The sequence below is a fragment of the Gallinula chloropus genome, assembly GCF_964237585.1.
Source record: "Gallinula chloropus genome assembly, chromosome: 2".
Taxonomy (NCBI): Eukaryota; Metazoa; Chordata; class Aves; order Gruiformes; family Rallidae; genus Gallinula; species Gallinula chloropus.
In genome coordinates this window covers 126,028,961-126,043,190 of record NC_140086.1, presented here as the reverse complement: position 1 = coordinate 126,043,190, position 14,230 = coordinate 126,028,961, and positions in this window count along the sequence as shown.

The following is a 14,230-nucleotide window of genomic DNA, read 5'->3' as shown; positions in this document are numbered from 1 at the left end:
AGCACTTGGTTAGGGCGCTTCCAATTGTGGAACAAACCCAAATAACGATGGCACTTTCCAAGAGCCAGCTAAAACAGAAGAACAAAGATTTGGGAGCCTTCCCACATCAGCACCATATCTGATTTATACTATAAATCGCTCATAGCCACGTGTATTTATTACAAGGGGAAGCACATCATTGATGAAACCTGATTTGTTATTCATCCTTTTTTCAAGAGAGAAAAAATTGGGTGGGCTTTTGGTTTTGTTTTCTTTTTTTTTATTATTTTTGTAAAATGTGCAGCACATTGTCAGTGTTCCTTTAGACAAAGGAGGGAACAACAGAATATTCTGCTCAGAGTGTTCCAGTCACCTGCTCTTAGTAAATCCTAATAAATTGGTTTCAAGCATATAAAATTGGATACAACAGAAGACTTGAACAGCATTCCATGTTGTGTTGTCCAAAACATTTCCCAGTGGGGTCTGTTTGCTTTGAGCGGTTACAGATTCCACACCACGTTCAGGCATTGCTCCAATCATCCTAATTACCACTTACTCTTGCTTTGATAGCATCACAATCTAACACCATTTGCTGCTGTGTCATTTAAAATTTCCTGTGACATCCTTGAAAACGCTTCAACTTTCAGCTAAAAGGATGGTACCAACTTCCTCCAGAACACCAAGTGATCCTGAATCATTGCCCAAACCTAGGGTGAGAAAAGAGAATTTCTAAAATTGCATAAAAGTTGAGTGAAATGCTGTTTTAATGACCTGTGGTTGATTTATTTTAAATTATAAGTATGCCATATTTTTAATTATGTATTATTTATTATATTTTGGACTCTACACTGGGAATATCATTCCTTCAGCATTTTGCTTCTTGTTAAAATTGAGTGGGAATCATCACAAAGAAGAATGAAAATATTTTGGTTTAGAGAGGAAATGTTTGGAACTAAACTTAAAAGATGTGGACATCTTATACTGCTTTTTAAAACCATGATAAAAACCTAGAAAGTAAGGTTTGCTGTAGAGATATGTAAAATGAAAAAATATGTCATATCCCTTCCAACAATAAAATGAAAATATATGGTTCAGCACCATTTAAAAAATAATTGTTATTATACCTGTCGGTTTTAGCAACAGTGTGAACGTGTGTTTGGTTTCTAAGAGAACTAAACTCCAGAGCACAGGCTAGAAGGGAGCTGCAGTGTGGTCTAGAAAGTCTCCATATGGGAAAAGCCAAGGAACATGGACTGTGGGTTGTGGGCCATACCATGGAGCATACTCCCCTCTAATGCAAACATAACTTTTCTTACACACACACCCCCACCCCCCAAAAGAAACCCCAACAAACCAAACAAAAGTACCCCAAACCCACAAAGGGAAAATATCTATCCCCTGGTTATCCCAGTTTTCTTCCTGTATGCCTGTGAAACGGGTTGGTTGATGTACCAATGCTGTTTCCCTATCCTGGTCATTTACACTTTGCCCCATGGTTAGATCCATCAAGTAGACCCTTCTTCTCATGTATCTGGTGCAGGGGGCTCCATAAAGGGTCTCTACTGAGGGTGCTAGTGTGCTCTTGGTCTTGCCCATCTTCCACACACTATCAGGCAGTGATGCTACATGGACTTACTTTGAGCTCTGAGAGGAACATTTCAGGTTCCTCTAATTCCCACTGACAGGAGTGAAACAAAAGGTTTCAGGGCAGAACGGAGTAGCAGTTTTAACTTTGAAGGCCACCAAAGTAGGGCCTTGGGCAAGAGTAAAGGAATTCCAGCAAAGGGTAAACATCTCATAGTCTAACACCACCTGTTCCTTTGAATTTGGCAACCCATGTGTAATGAATGCTTTGAGCCAAACCCACCCATGAAGCTGCACTAAAAGGTCAGCTCCAAGAACAGGGCACCTCTCCGGTGACAACGCTTTTAAATAGTCTGGTTTAGTCCTTTTTCAGCTAACTGGAAATGGAAGAACATAAAGGCTTGAAGTATTGTTTAAGTTACTTTGAAACCTAGACCCAGCTGATGCAGTTGGTATTGGCTGTAGTTTGGAGTTTGTCCTGTCAGCTGAGATGTCATCACTAATGCAGAGAAACAGAATGGCAGTGTTCTTCCCCATGTGTTAACCTGAAGTTTGAGCAGGGGGAGGGTTAGAGCAGCCTATATGCAGAATCCCATAGCACAGAAATGCTCAGGGCATCTCTCAGTCCATGTGCAAGTGCCTCCAGGTCCTCCCTTAGAGACCTTGACCGAGCCTGCTTACTAAAATGCAACAGCTTTGATTACAGGTGTCCCTGGAAAGGAATGGGGCTATGCTGAGGCAACCAAGACAAGACCAGTAGCAACCTAGATTCTCAAAGCAGCTGTAAGGTGGCATCTGAGTGAGAGCTTTCAGATTCTACCTTTGTATCTCATTTTATCTCCAGCAGTTGGATTCAAATTACAAACGTATTGGTGGAAGAGAGTAAAAAAAAAAAGCATTTTGCACATATCAGTAACTTCTTGGCTCATGTGTTTAAGCTATGCCCACTGCACACTTCTGGCCTGAATAAAGTATATCACTGCACGGTGAAATGTTGTGCTTTTATTCCCCTTCAGTGTGATATGATTGGTTAATGCCTCTTTTCCCTCCTGCTGCAAAACAGCTGATCCCAAAGAACCCTGCTGGAAAGCCTCTGGTGGCAGCACCTTCATTTAGCTGCCACCTAAGGGTCTTACAGAGACCTGCGGGACGACTCTGCCTCCAGTGACATCTTAGAGGGGGGTTGGTTTTATAGTCCTTTGCCAATATGTCTCTTGGTTTCAGTGGAAGGGTCTGAACAGGGATTACAGAAGTAGAGTTCCAGGACAGCATGATCTCTGGCACACCTTTCAGATGGGTCCCAGCTCTTTCTTCACCAGGTGTCTTGGATGGATGTACCAGGAAAGCAGTCTGCCTACATGGGATAGCAGGCACAGTGGCTTTGCTGTCTTTCTAGCTGCAAATGGTGGGGTTTTGTAAGACAGCTCTCCCGTGTGGGGATTATGATGTATACAGCATGCGGGACAGGACTGACCTCTGTTAACTGCAGCCACCTTAACAGTAGTCACAATGAAGCTAATTGTCTAAGCTGCTTCTACTTACCAGCAGAGAATACTTCTTTTCAAACACAGGTATTCAAACAAGCTGGGTGATTCACCATCTAAAAAGGCTTGGTTTCTGTGCTGATTAAAGGGGGAGCCTTAATGATTAACTTAGATGGCTTGTGTCCCTTTTAAACTGGAGTTAGGCAGAAGGAACATAATTCTAAGGGTACCCAGGCTAAAATCCCTACCAGGAGCCCAACCCCATTACCCAGCTCTTCCGATTCATCCCAGATCTGGCTTCAGGCACAGAGATGATGGCCAAGAACAAACTCCCTTGCTACTACCTGCAGTTTCCTTAAACAAGCTTACATCCAACAGCACGTATTTTTTAAGAGAGCTTCTTTGTTCACTAACTGGGAGGAGCCACAGAGTAGGATGCAGTGTTACAGCAAGAGCTGGTCCCAGTGGAGTAAGAATTTAAATTTTCAGAAAAGTCTCTGTAATATTTTGAAGATTTCAAATCTAACATTAATGGTAATTCTTCTATACGTTTCTGCTGAGCAAGATAGAAAGTTACAGCAGAATTTTCATGATGCAGAACAAATAGAGGTGTCAGGATTGTTAACAATGCTCTTCTTTTTAGCTTGAAGCTAAGTTACATACTGACCAGCCTAAAGGCTCAATATACTACTCAGTTTCAAAGTTGCCACACAATAACCTCTGCTAAAGTCCATGACCTTTGGTGATAATATCATGTTTATTTACACTAATGTTACAAATTGAGAAGATGGTGAAAATAATATTTTTTTAAAAATACCCACTATATAAAAATACTAAATGTCTTTTTAAATAATCTATTTTGTGCAATTACTCAGAAGGCTGCTGCCATGAATCTCCATTCCTTGCCATGTATTTATTAGTCTCTCATTTTACAGACTGATAAAAATACTCTAATAATGTCACATACATTGTTATAGGCATAAATGAGTTTTAAAGGATTACATCCTTTGGTATTATGTTTTTCACAGTATTTTTTTTCTTAACTTCTTAACTTAATATCCTATTAGGTGAAAAACATTTTTCTATAGCAGCTTCTTCATCACTTAATGTGACATTTACAGGAACATTTAATCAGAGATATGAAAGAAAATCAGCTGGCACTTTGATGCATCAGGAGTTCAACTCCAAAGACTGCGAACATCAGATGCTTATCACAGTATCACAGAATCACAAGGTTGGAAAAGACCTTTAAGATCACTGAGTCCAACCATTCCTGTCCTATGCTAAACCATATCCCTAAGTACCTCATCTACCCTTTTTTTAAACCATCCAGGGAAGGTGACTCAACCACCTCCCTGGGCAGCCTGTTCCAGGCCCCAACTCTTGCAGTAAAAATTTTTTCCTAACATCTAATCTGAACCTGCCCTGGCGCCGCTTAGTGCCATCTCCCCTTGTCCTGTCTCCTGTCACCTGGCTGAAGAGACCATCTCCCACCTCCCTACAACCTTCCTTCAGGTGATAGGTGGTGGTGATAAGGTCTCCCCTCAGCCTCCTCTTCTCCAGACTAAACATCCCCAGCTTCCTCATATGATTTACCCTCCAGCCCTTTCACCAGCCTGGTTGCCCTTCTCTGGACTTGCTCCAGGACCTCAATGTCCTTCTTATGGTGAAGAGCCCAGAACTGAACACAGTACTCGAGGTGTGGCCTCACCAATGCTGAGTACAGGGGCACAATCACCTCCCTAGACCTACTGACCACACTATTTCTGATACAAGCCAGGATGCTGTTGGCCTTCCTGGCCACCTGGGCACACTGCTGGCTCATATGCAGCTTGCAGTCAACCAACACTGCTGAATATGAGTCAATATATGTCCAAGTACAGGCACTGGGAGGCTGCTTCACACACAGTGTATTCTTTCAGTCGCTCTTTAGACACATGGTTCGAGATTACTGAACAAACCAAAAGTGGCCGAAAGCTGTAAACAAAAGCCAAAGCAAAACCTTTAATGGAAAACAGTCCTACAGAGAAGACAGTTCATTGCATTAATGTCTTCCCCTCTTTGCTGCCCCTTTTATTAGCACACACTGCCTACTTTGCCCACTTAGAAATCAGTAGCCAGGCAGTAAACAGAGAGACAGTTTCATAATCAGGAAAATTTCAAGTGAGCAGATGCACACAACTCACCCCGTCAGTGAAACACAAGCCTTGCGGGAAAGTTCTCATTGGCCTATCTAAAACATTGGCTTTTTGTCTTCTTATCTAACTTGTGGCTGTGTCGTGCCCATCGAAAACTCACCATCTATGGTGCCAAGAGCTGCTTTAACTTGCAGCTGGGTCAGCAAACCGCACAGCCTGGGAGACGGCTCAGCGTGACCGGGCAACGAATGCTTCCCCGGTTCACCCCGTCCAGCTGAGGGATCACCGCCCGCCCTAGCGAGTCCCCAGGCGGTGGCAGGAGGGTGGTTTGCTGTCCCTTTCTTTATTTGCAGCAGCAGCAAAGGAAACATTCATTTCCTACTGTGACAAGGCGCAGTCAGTCTGGGGTGTCTGTGTTAGATATGCACATCTACAGCCTCAGGAGCAGAGCCTGGTGCTGATGCTCAGGAAATAACTTCAAGGTTTAGGTAAACAATGAGTGGTTTCAGCTCCAGTTCCTGCTGTTGGAAGAGCCTCCTGCATGCAGCCCGGGACAGCCCTATTAAGATTCGCCAGCGCCAAGAACAACTCTTAAATCGGTGATGACAGGGAAGGGTGAAACAAAACAGGTCTTGACACTGAAAAATAACTTGATAAGCAAAATAAGTACAAGACCACAATTTCTAATTACCAGAAAATGTCCAGATTTTTTTCTGAAAAATAGTCTTTTGAATATTTTAACTCAACATTAGACGTAACGTGATGCTCAGGCTTGGCAGAGAGTGGTAACTCCATTCTGCAGAACTTCCAAGGTTTCCAAGTTCAGTTAGGTTTTGGCGTGGAACAAGACCCACTGTTCCCTTTACTTTCAGAAATGGAGCTGGGATACTCACCAGAGGCACGATGAGAGAGGTCTCCAGGCTGGGCTGCTCACGGCAAGGTGCCAGGCTCTGCTTCCTTGTCATTTTCCTCCAGGACGTCTTGTTTTCAACAAACTGGGAAACTTTCATAAAAAATCCATTTTGCTGGAATTTTCTCTGCCAGCTGTAGTGCGAAGCGTTTGTGGCAACTGCTTGCTAGCAAAGACTGCAGACTCAGCAGAATGAGGAAAATCAATACTCAATTTTTAACAGAGAGAAAGGACGGAGAAAAGTGGCAAATGAAAAAGCTGAATTTAATTTCAATTCCCAAGATTTCCATCCATGTCTTTTTACATCACTGGAGCTCTGTAGAACAACCCGACAGGGCAACAGGAGTAACAGCAGCCTTGGGTTTGTGTTGTGAACCCTGGGTCTGAAGTGTGCCCAGCAGGGAAAGCCTTTCTCTACATTTTCATGGCATTCAGGCCATTTGGTCTCTTCGCTCTCCTCGGCACCTGGGGTGATTTTTTTCATCTCTCCCTAGTTGCAAAATCAAAATCTGGAGGTGAAAGGGCAAAGCAGGAGGTTGGGGATTAAGGACCCGGAACCAGGCCCTCGGAGCAGATTCAGCCATTGGCAGCTGCCCTGTTGTTCAATCTCCACATTTGATTCCCTCTTGGTTTCCCCTCACCATCCACTTGTGAGGTGGATCTGAGCAGCTTGAGCCTTCACTCACAACTCAACCCTCCTTGCTGTAACTTGGGTGGCATGACAAATGACCTGAGCATCACCCAAGTGTAAGAAAAGTTTATCCTGCTCATCTAGGATGTGGCAGGAATGCACAAAAAACACTCTGGATTGGAGGCAAAGCCGATCTTTTGGGTACAACAGTCAGATGCTGTACCTCCTGTCTAACTAGCCCCAGTCTGCAGACTTTGTGCCTCCTTTCCTTATCATTTTTAGGACCTCTAGTGGCAGGAAAAAGAGAAAAAATCATCTTGGAAAGCTCTTAACGTGAAAGCAAGACACAAAATACCAGTATGGCCATGAACTTCAGCTGGTAATGTCAAAATGCCATCTCTTTAATTAACATTCTGGATTTTCTCCAGGAAGAGTTAACTATCTTATCTTTTTCCTTCTTACACATGATATTGCAAAAGAGTAAACTGCAATGGAGGTCTCTGTGGAGAGAAGTATGCCTTTTTGCCAACCAAGGAGAATTACAGTAATAGTGATGGAAAAAGATAAGCCATCCTTTCTCCTCTCTGGCACCCCAAAAAACATCCTACTATTCTTTTGAGCACAAGCTGTCCAAATCCAGGTCTACTACTGCATAAGTCAGTGGAAGACTTAAATCTGCCAGGAAGACATCCAAGATATAAAATACATTTAGAGCCACTGGTGATTGTCTTTTTACGCCTGTCTGAGACTTTTTTTTTAGCAAACAGCTATCCTCAGTTATTGATATTTCATCATGGGCTTTCAAGGTGACTGGAGAGAAACAGTTTAACCCCTAAGTCTCTGTTTCTCAGTAGGAATACTCTTGGCATGATGAACATTTGAAATGTACAGTAGACCATGAAACCTTCAGGTAAAACGCCTTTTTGGCCCTTGACAAGAAAAAACAGTTGTTTTTTGTCTGCAGCCCTTAGCCAGATCATTCATTCTGGCTGTGCTGGTACCATTAAAACCTCCCCACTCTACATGCATCTAGTTCTGCCAGGTCAGTGCTTTCCTCCTCTGAACAGAGAAGATTATGAAGCTGGAGAAAGGGCAAGAGCTATGTCTACCTGCACCTGTATTAGGTCTCATCAGTGCCATTATATTATTTTAAATTTTAAATTATTTTAAAACACACCTGCAAATAAAATAGTACAACAACAAAACCCCTAGATGTGGACAAAGTCTAGATCCAGTAAGAACATAGGAAAGCCAAGAGACTTTTTTTTGTGTGTTTTCTTTTGGCAGTAGAAAGACAATCCTAATGGAGAAAACAGAAGAGCAAATAACAGCAGGAGAAGTAGCAGGGCAGAGGAGGCAGTTTCTCAGGCTGTGAGAATGTGCAGGTGGTTATTTGTTCTACTGAGACCAGGATTTCTCCTTTTCTGGCTGGACAAGTCAGAAATATGCACAAATCTCTACTTGAGGTTTCCTCCCTGCCCTATTTCAGAGGCTCATCTCCCTTTAGCTTTCTGGTTGCTTTCTGCTGGACAGGCTATAATGAAAAAACTGATGGAATTTCCACCAGTAAAATAACTATATCATGAACTATGGACAGTCTTGGAATTGTCATTTCTTGGCAGTCATGAGCACTGAATTGCAATATGCTACATCTGGGGGGAAATACCGGAAAGAGTCTGCATGGTAAAGATCTGGACAGTGCAAGAATGAGCAAAAGTAAACACTATTTCACATTGATAAAACACATTTGACAGGTTTAAAATACAGCATTAAGCTTAGTAAGAAAGTAGAATATTAAACCCAAGGAGTTTCAGATTTTCTGAAAAGGATGTTTCTTAACAGTCGTCGTGCTTCCAGGCGTGGATGTACCTCCTCAGATCTCACTAAGACAATTTTCCTCCTCAGTTGGTGTGGCACAACCATTCAGACTGTGTGGGACACACCAGGGGTGTGTTCGGGCACACCCGATGGTGCAGCTGAAAGCCTGACCTCATGAAGCAAGCCTGTGGATGGAGACTGATTCTAATCAGATACCTTACAGCTGGAGGGTGTTGTAGCAGAGATGGTATAGCTGCTGGGGAAAAAAAATGGGTAGGAAGAAGCCAGCAGTAATGTACCAAAAGGAGAAATCAAACTCATTACCCACTGAGTCCTCTGAAAGGTTTTGGGGGAATCAAAACAACTGAGAGATTGGTGGCAAGTGCCAGCCTGCATGGAGGGATTGTGTAGGGTGAGAAAAACTGTGATTTTATTTTTATATTTCCTTCTTCAGAATGCAATTATTCATTTCATAAATGCTGAAATGTCTCAAGTACCACTTTTGGACCAAACTGATTTTTATGCATTTAAAACTGCTTCTCTTCTCTCCTCCCTGCCTTTAATTTCAGCAAGAGAGAGAGAAAAAACAAAACAAGGACTGGTGCTGACCAAGAGCAGTCACAGAATGTGCCCAGTGGCATGTCAAATACAGCACTGGTCAGGACAGCATCATGATCTTAGAAATCAGGGGGAGGGGGGCTGTGGGTCTGCCTCCCCCTGAGCCGTAATGGCCTCAGACATGAGTGACACTAAAATGCACTTGCCCTGTCTGATCTTTCGGCTGACACAGTGAAGCAGCAGTTGAGTCTGAAATATTGATGAGAGACAGTCATGAAGGGCAGGAAACCCAGAAATTTATTATTTACTGCACATGGCCTTTATTCTCTGTTCATGGGTAATTCATTTACATTCTGCCCTTCTGTGGAGTGAAGTGGATCTGAAGTAACATCCCCAAAGCAGCCTGGATTACTCCAGATCTCCGCGGCCCTGCTGGATGGCAGGATCCGCCTCGGAGCATTTTGTATTAGCTGTGTCTCACAGGGCTCTCTGGGCCTAGGCCCCAGCTGCTTTAATCCTCACAAGCTGCCCTTGCAAGGCAACCTGCGAGGGTGTTTACAGATCTAGCAGGGTAATTTCTTGCTCCTTGGGTCGATTAACCTGTCAGGCATCTCTCCTCCTTCAGGCCTCTATTTTTGCAGGTGCTGATGGTATAAACGCCTCGGCTGTAGGGGAATGAACTAGACAAAATGTGCAGACGCTTTATTTGGCATGGAAAGGAACCAAGGACACGGCCCTGCTACGGTTGCAAAAATAAAAAGAGCACGGGGAACTTGGCCTTCCTCAATGGAAACTCGGCATTTGGGTGGCCCCGCTGCAGCCTGTGTGGGGCTGGCAGTCATTGTCTCTGAATGAAGAGGCTGGCTTAACCTGGATCGCTATCAAATCCTCCCTCCCTGAGACCCTGCATTTGGCAGAGGTACTGACAGAAATTCTCTGGCTGAGAAAGAGCAATCAAATCCTGTTAGGCGTAGTATCTCAGGAAGGGGGGTTAAAACACTGCAAAGTTTGGCATTTTCTCCAGTTGCTGATTTATTTGAATTCTCCTGCAGTTATGAAAATCCCAGATGAAAAAGAACCATCAAGGAAAACCAAGCAAACAAACAAAAAGATTTGCGAGGGTCAGAGTGTTTCGTAGGGACCAGATGAAATTTTTCCAGTGTATCTTCTATATATCACCCCTCAGCTGCTGCATGCACAGAGGGTAACACGCAGCCCTAACCACGATGGTACTTGCTAGGCTTACAACAAACTCTGAGATGAGTGCCTGGAACAAACTGATGGGGCAGGGGACAAAAATCCTCTCTCTCCCATGCAGAAGGTGGGCCCTGTATCACCAGTCCCCCCAGACTGCCCGCTACCATGCAGGCTCAGCGTGCACACAGGGGAAATCCACGTAGGAAAGGCTTGGGCATCAGCTTTCTCTCCTGCTCACCCCTGCTTCTGCAGTGAAATCCCGTCTCTAGCTTGCCAAGCAGCTTGCAGTGGAGGTGTAGGGGCCAGCGAAATGTATTTTGATGCCCAAGGCAGGATGCCAGCTCGGTGTGCCATCACCTGCTCTCCCCTGGGACTTATGTCAAGGGATATTAAAAATACAGTCTGGGTTCCAGTTAACAGCAGCGCTTGAACTTCGTGAACCATCCCTGGCAGGGAGCAGGTTTTGCTGCTTGCCACGTCCTTTTCACAGCCCTACGACAAGGGGCTGCATTTGCCCCTCAGCGTCCCACTGTGCACCATCCCAGGGTTTGGGAATTCTGCCGTTTGTCTCAACAGGAAGCAGATTAAGTTCCCGACTCCACAGCTTTTGCTTGCCCAAGGAAAGCTCGTAGGCTCTGACCCCAGGCTGTTTGCAAAGCCTGTCAAAAACCATTTGTGTATGGAGATCGCAGCAGCGAGCATCACAGCTAAAGCTAAAAGGCAATTCTATGCCAAGCTCATTCTAGGTCACTACCTTCCTAAGGGTATTCTTCCAAGAAATATCTTTATCTTGAGCAATTCTGCAAGAGGAGAGAGTCTGTGAGGTTCAATTAACCCCTTCTGCAAAAGGAAAAGCAAGAATTCTTTATCACATTCATCATTCCTGATTTATTCAGGATAAAGCTTCTTTTTTTTTTTTTTTTCCCGGGCCAGTATTAGAAAATGAAGTTATAAGGAAAAAATAGACTTGAATTAAAAAAAAATACTCTGCCCTTTCTAAACCAGTGCAGTTTTACAGTTGCATCTTGGGCAGTATCCACGCTCCTTTTAGAAAAGTAAATGCAGTGTATTCAAATGTAAGAGAAACCTCACATTGAAACACACCACTCACTCCAGCCAAAGGCTTCCCTGCCTGGAAAACTCAGATCCCCACCAGGAATGCCACTGCATCAAGGACAAAGAGAAAGGCACACAGATGTGTCTTTGAGGAAACAGATGAAGTCATCTACAAAGTACAATATGGCCAATTAAAAAGAACATGGAAGGGGAGTAAAAAAATATGAAACTAAACAGATAAATGCTGAATGATGGGAGGAGAGGTGCATTAACCAGTCTGGGCCAGTCTGACCAAAATGCATGGAGCTGGCACACCCTCATCAGCTGCCATCAGGAGGTTATGGTAGAACAATGAACCCAATTGCAAGGGACCAGCAGAAAGACCACCTGAGCTGGTGATACCTGACTCAGATCACCTTTTCTTCTTCTAAAAGATACCTAGGCCATGAGCAAGTAGGAGAAAGATGAGGTTACTCTGAGTCTTAGATCCTAAAAGGCTTTTTCCTTAAACATTAGTTCCAAGACATCAGCCATGTGCTCAGTGTGTGTCAAAAAACACACATTGGGTATTAAATTTTTTTTTTTGAGAGAGAACAGAATGGAGAAGAGGTATCATTATATCAATATATGAGTGATGGACCTGTATCTACAGCTGTGCACAGCTCTTACCTCCCTTCCTCTGAAGAATGGTGCTGGAGAACTGGGTTCAGAGAAGGGCAACAGAGACCATCACAGGTATGGAGTGGCTGACTATAGACAAGGACTTCACAGGCTGGGAGAAGAAGTAACTGAGGGGAAGTAATGAAAAAATTCTTAACAGTCATCAGTAGGATAGAGAGGAGAGAGCAGGGAACTAGGGAGCAATGGGTTCAAAATGAACAAAAAGTTGTCCCTCTTCACAAAGTGTACTTAAAATGTGCAATTCCTTTCTAATTGTCCTGGTTCTGGCCAGGCCAGAGGTAACCTCCCCAAGCAACCAGCACAGGTGAGCTGAGTCAGCTTGGGCTGTTTCCACACCACCTGACGTGACTCCCCCATCAGAGGGGCTGGTCAGGGAGGGGTGCTCCTGGGTGCCTCCAGGGGACAGTCTGAGTGGGTGGAGGTGTTGGGTCCATCCTTGCAGTACTCTCTGTTATCACTGGGTCTGAGTGAAATTTGCCACAGGCTGTTATTGTTCCCCTTTCACTGGGATTTTGTCAGTAAACTGTCCTTATCCCAACCCACAGGGGCCCTGTTTCTCCTCTGGGAGTGAGCGAGCGGCACGTGGTCCTCAGCCGCTGTCTGGGGCTGAACCACCACACCAGTGGATGCAGACAATTTCAAGCTTTACTTGTTTATGGTATTAAACACTAATGCATCAGTCCCAAGAAAGTCCACAACTCACAAGTTGTGTGGCAGGGTGCTCTAGAGAAGTACACACAAATGCTTGCCCTGGTCACTATTAGTCTTTGTGCTGGGGATGATGGGGTGGGACCAAGGAGACCCTTGGCCTGTGATGAACCACTTGTTCTGCTGCTACAGTTCACCTCAGCCTCCAGGATGGGCGCTTCCTTCACTGGCTCTGAAGTGGCACTCTGACAGGTGGTCTTTCTGCCCCTCTGCCTCCAGACTGTTTCCATATCTAAATTCAAAGTCTGGCTCTCCTTATCAAGCTGCTGGAACATCATCCTTATGAGGAGAGGCTGAGGGGGCTGTGTCTCTCTAGCCTGGAGGAGACTGGGGGTGTGTGTGACCTCATCAATGTCTATAAATATGTAAAGGGTCAGTGTCAGGAGGGTGGAGCCAGGCTCTTCTCAGTCGTCTCCACTGGTAGGACAAGGGGCAAACGGGTGCAAGCTGCAGCACAGGAGGTTCCACGGGAACATAAGGAAAAACATTTTCACTGTGAGGGTGCCAGAGCACCGGCATGGGCTGCCCAGAGAGGCTGTGCAGTCTCCTTCTCTGGAGACATTCAAAAGCTCCCTGGACAAGTTCTTCTGTGACCTAATCTAAGTGATCCTGCTCTGGCAGGAGAGTTGGACCAGATGATCTTTCACGATCCCTTCCAACCCCTAACATTCTGTGATTCTCTCTAAGATGACACCAGAAACTCCTGTCTTGTGTAAACACTATAGGACTATGCATAGAAGACCACACTCAGAGATGTTGCAGCTATTTCAGTGTTCTGATGAAGCGGAATAACTTTTACTTGAAATAAGAAAATTGTCAAAAAATTGTTTAGTGACTTGTCCAGGACTACAACTCAGACTGAAGTAAAAATATTTGCCATGAGGCAGAAAAAGAGGGCACTGGGTCAGCGTAGTGCCTGCCTCTGTTGATTTTACCCTGAGTTTTGTGATTGTTGGATCCTTCCCTGAAGCAACAGCTTCAGCATTCAAAGAAAGATCTTAGCTTGGACTTAAAAAATTACTGCTGGGCAACAAATAAAGAGGATCTTGGTGGCAAAATGAAAACATGAGCCTTAAAAGCTTCAATCTGAAAGAATACATTTAAAGTGCTTTTAAAATACTACAATTTTAAGACAAACTTAGACTTTTCAGGAGCCTAACTTGTAAATTTTGAAATCCCAACCCCTACAGCTAGCCTGATCTGAACATTAAACTGGAAATGAGGAGAGGTGGGAATGGGATATGTGGAAACCATTTTACTAGGTGACAATACATACTTGTCAGTTCGCTTTCTTAACTGAAATTTTGAAGGTTTATTTAAAATTAATCAGCACCTGCTTCTTAGTAGGTAAACTTAGTGATCTAGGCAACAATCTTTATTAAACTGATCTTCTGAGAAGGAGGCAATTTTTTTTTTACTGGTTCTGAGAATTGGAATTAGAAGTCAGGATAGAGGGAAGAGATGCCAATGTATTTACATAAGCATT